The 4978-nt window shown below is 37.2% G+C and overlaps 1 long non-coding RNA gene across 1 annotated transcript in view; it reads right to left on the bottom strand.

The window, feature by feature from the left end:
• LOC113817766 (uncharacterized) overlaps positions 1–4038 on the bottom strand; it is a 36809-nt gene extending 32771 nt beyond the window's left edge. Inside the window, exons 1-3 of the long non-coding RNA XR_011399409.1 lie at positions 3971–4038; positions 3749–3859; positions 3388–3555 (exon numbers count right to left, since the gene is read on the bottom strand). This is a non-coding gene — a long non-coding RNA (uncharacterized lncRNA). The remainder of the gene's footprint in view (positions 1–3387; positions 3556–3748; positions 3860–3970) is intronic.
• Between the last annotated feature and the right edge of the window lie 940 nt (positions 4039–4978).

The following is a 4978-nucleotide window of genomic DNA, read 5'->3' as shown; positions in this document are numbered from 1 at the left end:
TCTCACCTCATTTTTCTCTAGTTTGTCCTTAAGCCTTCCGTTTTCTTTGTTGTCGTGCCCTCAGTTCAGTTAACTTATATCCATGATCGTCGCTTTATCATTCTCTCCCGTCTAAACCACCCTTTTTTCTTCATATTAACTCTTTCATTTTATATTCACTGCAGGTCTATCAGGTCTATTTCCTTGTTTAGTGCAGTTTAATCTCTTTTACTCCATTTATTTTACTACTTCGTCTTAAATGCACTGTGTATTCTCTGTAATTTTAGTTTTACATTATGCTTTATGATAGTCTCGTGGTTAGCGTTGTCCATTCCGTTCTCTTTTCGGCTCTTGTGCTTTCTGCTTTATCTTGACCCGTATTTTCTTTTCTCTGTGACTTTATTTTTTTCTTAAGATTACGGTGATTCTATGTTTATCTCTCTCTTTCTTCCTCTCTCTCTCTCTCTCTCTCTCTCTCTCTCTCTCTCTCTCTATATATATATATATATATATATGTATATATATATGTGTATGTTTACATACATGCATACATAAGGTTATATATATATAATATATATATATATATATATATATATATATATATATATATATATATATATATATAAATTGTTCCTCCATATGAAGTATCTCCCATCAATCGAACTTGGTATATTCCGCATCATGGTGTTCAACAACCAGACAAGAGTAGTCTTTGATTGCAGTTCAGAGTTTCGAGGTGTTAGTCTGAATAACCTGTTGTTGCAAGGTCCCAATTTGATGAATTCGTTGTTAGGAATTATGTTCAGATTTCGTCTTGAACCCATTGCTCTCACTTGTGATATTCAAAAAGTGTATCATCCGTTTTTGGTTTCTCCCATGGATAAAGACTTTTTGCGAAATTTATGGTGGAAGGATGGTAATTTTAAGTTTGATCCTGTTGAATGTAGAATGCGGGTACACTTGTTTGTTGCCACTTCTTCTCCTGGAGTGGCCACATATGCCCTAAGAAAGATTGTTAGAGATCATGGTTCTAAGTATACCTTTGAAGCTTCACAATTTATTTACAAGAACTTTTATGTTGATGATGGTGTTACTTCTGTCTTCTATAAACTCTGCATGTGCCTTGAATGTTAAAACACAGAAACTTGTTGAAGGTGGCTGTATGTGCCACAAGATCATGTCAAACTCACAAGAGGTTATGGATAGTGCTCCCATTGAAGACAGAGCACCAGTTAAAGAACAGAACTTACATAAAACGATAAGTTTGATTTAGAAGGTCAAGATAGTTAATCTTCATCTCCCTTTAGATTTAAAAGAAAGATGACTCGCAGAGGTTTACTATCCACTCTTGCTAGATTTTACGATCCTCTCGGTGTGATATCTCCAACTTTACACCAGGCTAAGTTGTTGCATCAAATGTCATGAAAATTATGAATAGGATTTAGTTGTGACTGGGGAATTGTTGAGGAAATAGGAGAACTGGTGCAGTTATCTTGGTCAAATTGGTGAGGTTATCATTTCAAGTCATGTTAGTACAAACAAGAAGGTAATTTCTCAGGAAATTCATAATTTTGCCGATGCTTGTTCTACTGGATATGCAGCTTGTTCTTATCTTGGAACCTTTTATGAACATGGAGCCATAGGAGTTAGTTTCTTGATAGGGAAGTGCAAAGTTGTTCCTTTTAAATCAGTCTTGAGCATTCCACGTCTTGAGTTGATTGCAGCAGTTTTGAGTGTGCAACTAGCAACTATATTACAGAAGGAACTACCAATCCAGTACACAGAGTACTTTTGGACTGACAGTACTGTTGTACTTGGGTAAATTAAGAATGAATCTGCCAGATTCAAGACCTTTGTTGCCAATAGAGTGCAAAGAATACACGATGGGCCGAGTCCTGAAAACTGGTTTCATGTTGAAAGCACTGAAAATCCTGCATATGATGGATCTCGTGCGGTGTGGTCAGAACGTTGGTTGCAAGGACCTGACTTCCTCAGAAGACCTAACTTGAACATTAAACCAGTAAGTCCATTTGTATCACCTGATGATGGAGAAGTGAAGTGTTTGAGCAGTACAGGTAAAGTGTCTCAAGAGTAAAACATATACCCACCTTCCAGAATTGGTTTAGTAAAGTTATAGGCTTGGATTCTTAGATTCATTGATAATTGCAAAGAAGGAAAGAGAAAGGGAGACTTACAAGTAGAACTTGAAAAAGCCAAGACTTGCATTGTTCTTATGGTTTAACGTTTGTACTTTGCTAGAGAATTAGATTCATTATCCAATCAGAGAACCGTATCTCGTAGTAGTAAGCTCTTTAAATTGGATGTATTTCTTGATGAGGATGCCTCAACTCGCATTGAATTCGACACTCTACCTTGTCTGATAGTGTCAAGCATCCAGTTGTTTTCCCCTCTGACCATGAGTTATCAAAGCTACTGATCCAGTATTTTCATAAAAAAACACCATCAGGGCCGTGGCCTGACATGTTATGAAATTCGAAACCAAGGCTTCTAGATAATATCATTACAAAGAGTAAAAGATAGCAGATTTACCAAAGGACAGGCTGTCAACATCTCCTCCATGCTGGTTCACTCAAAATCTCCAATGATTTGTAGGATTTCTTGGCAACACATATCTGAGCCAAAAAATCTGCAAATCTCTGAAGTGCTCTGTTATCACGTTCCCCAATTTTTGACCAGTTTTCCAATGTCTTACGATAAGCAGCTGTTACTAATGATGGATTCCCAAACTTCCTTTCAAGTATATCAAGTGCAGCATTATATGATGATTTGTCATGACAAAGGAATAAGGCTTCAATGGTACTCTGAGCTTCATCATCAGTTGTGTACTGTTTTAAGTAAAACATCTCATCAACACCATTATTATGCTTTCCAACTAATGTATTAAAGGAGGCCTTCCACAAAGGGTATAGCTGAGACTTGCCACTAAAAACATCAGGTTGTGGCACTGGAGGCAATTTTACATAAGAAACCTGACTAAACTCTGCACAAGATTTAGTCATTGATGGAGCTACATCTGTTGAGCCTCTCTGTATATAGTAGCGAACACTTTGCAAATGATTAATATAATTACACTCAACTTCTTCAAAGTATTTTTCACTTGCCATAATTTCAGACTCATCAACAAGAGTATCATGATACTCATTATGTGCCGGGATAAAGTCATGAAAAATACACTTAATCAGATCAAATTTCTCTACAACTTCATGATAAGAATCATCAACCATAAGCTTTCTAAATTCATCAACTCTCTTTGTGACCTGTGTCTTTTCAATTGAACGGACCTTACGACACGCTTCTACTGATGCCATGGCTGTAAACTAACAATACTCTTTAAACAAAACCACGTTTCAAATGGTAAATTACAAGTCACAACAGATTAGGTCTTACAGTGTAGGCGTCCGTTGGTAGACTTCTTTCCACGAGAGCAGAAGGATGAACGCCAGTCGCTAGAGTTCAATGGGGTCTTCAGGCAGTCAATAAACGTTCACTATTGCTGCCTCTGCCCAGGGGAGTAACAAAAAGTCCGACTGCTGTCACTTCGTTTATTAGCGTGAACTGAAATAAATAAATACATAAATACAAGTCAAGAAAATCTAAAACACATCAACATCGTCAATCTAATTGAAATGAGCCCAATACATCTCAAGGACAAAGTAAACATAATTCATTCCTTTAAGAAGAGAGTACACATATAAAAGCCGCATGGAAAAACATTCCTTAATACATCCATTAAACAATATCAACACACCTTTTATTGTAATTTATGGGCTCCAAAGAGTAAACGACTCGGCAACAAATGAATATAAAATGATGTCCAACCGCTAGAACGCTGGCCACGTGGTAGAACATCCACATATTCCTATGACAAAATAAACATACAAAACATAGCATAACACCATTATCACATATTTATTACACGCTAATATGCCTTAACATCAATATCAAACATAATAATTGCCTTAATACTCACGAGAAAACAAATCACAATGAAAAGAAGGGCCAGTGCAATTCCTCAACTCCCAACTTTCCAAGGTCAGCTGCTTCGAGGGTTCGTAAACAGAAGTTGGAGTATCACATGATTCAAATACACGAAGCTTCACGAGCTGCTGGCTCTATTCGCACAACAAAACAAAACCTCATGATTCCAAACACACACACACACACACATTTATATATGTGTGTGTGTACATTTATGTGTGTACACATTATTTCCCTCCCTCCCTTCCTCCTTCCTTCCTCTCTCTTTCTATTCCTTCTCCCTACTCATCCTCCTTTACTGTCCTTCCCCAACACCGGCGTGCGGTTCCCCAAAGGAGGTGCAACTCGGCATAAGTATCTTCACAAAGAAAAGCTTGGTCTCAACTGATGCAAAAAGTTTTTTTTTCCACATTGAAGACGTTTCCTGTCTTTCCGATCTTCTGCCCTCTTCCTCCCTTAATCCCTATCCTACTTAACCGTTGGATTTGAGAGAAGAGTTTAAAAAGTTTACAGGAAATCAGGCTTCTCAGCATTGATCGAAATTGCGATGTTTATTTCGTAGTGGATGCTGGCACGCAATGAAAATATGCATGGCAAGCAGAGAACACCATTTGTTTGATGGAACTACGCAAAAATCGGATATAAAAGAATGTTATGCTAAAACTTTCAATGAACAAATTTATTTCCAATACGCATCGTATTTTTTTGGAAGTTTGTCGTGGTTCCTATACGCAGCTTTGGTCCTTAGTTCAGTATACGTCATGTTATTTGATTTATATTCTGGCTTTTCTTTTGTATTACGGGAAGTTTTGTCATACTGAATCTTGGGCCGAGAGCTATAAGGGCGAATATCCAAAAATGCTAATTTTGAGATAATCTCTCACCGAAGTGGATTTTTCCCTACTGCAATGACCGGTTTGTTAGAATTGTTCGATGCCTGTCCCAAAGAATACTCATATACTTGACACGGATAAATAAAGAAATAAATGCATATTTATCA

Source organism: Penaeus vannamei, chromosome 21 (genome assembly GCF_042767895.1).
Source record: "Penaeus vannamei isolate JL-2024 chromosome 21, ASM4276789v1, whole genome shotgun sequence".
NCBI lineage: Eukaryota > Metazoa > Arthropoda > Malacostraca > Decapoda > Penaeidae > Penaeus > Penaeus vannamei.
This window is presented reverse-complemented; position numbering and strand designations above follow the sequence as displayed.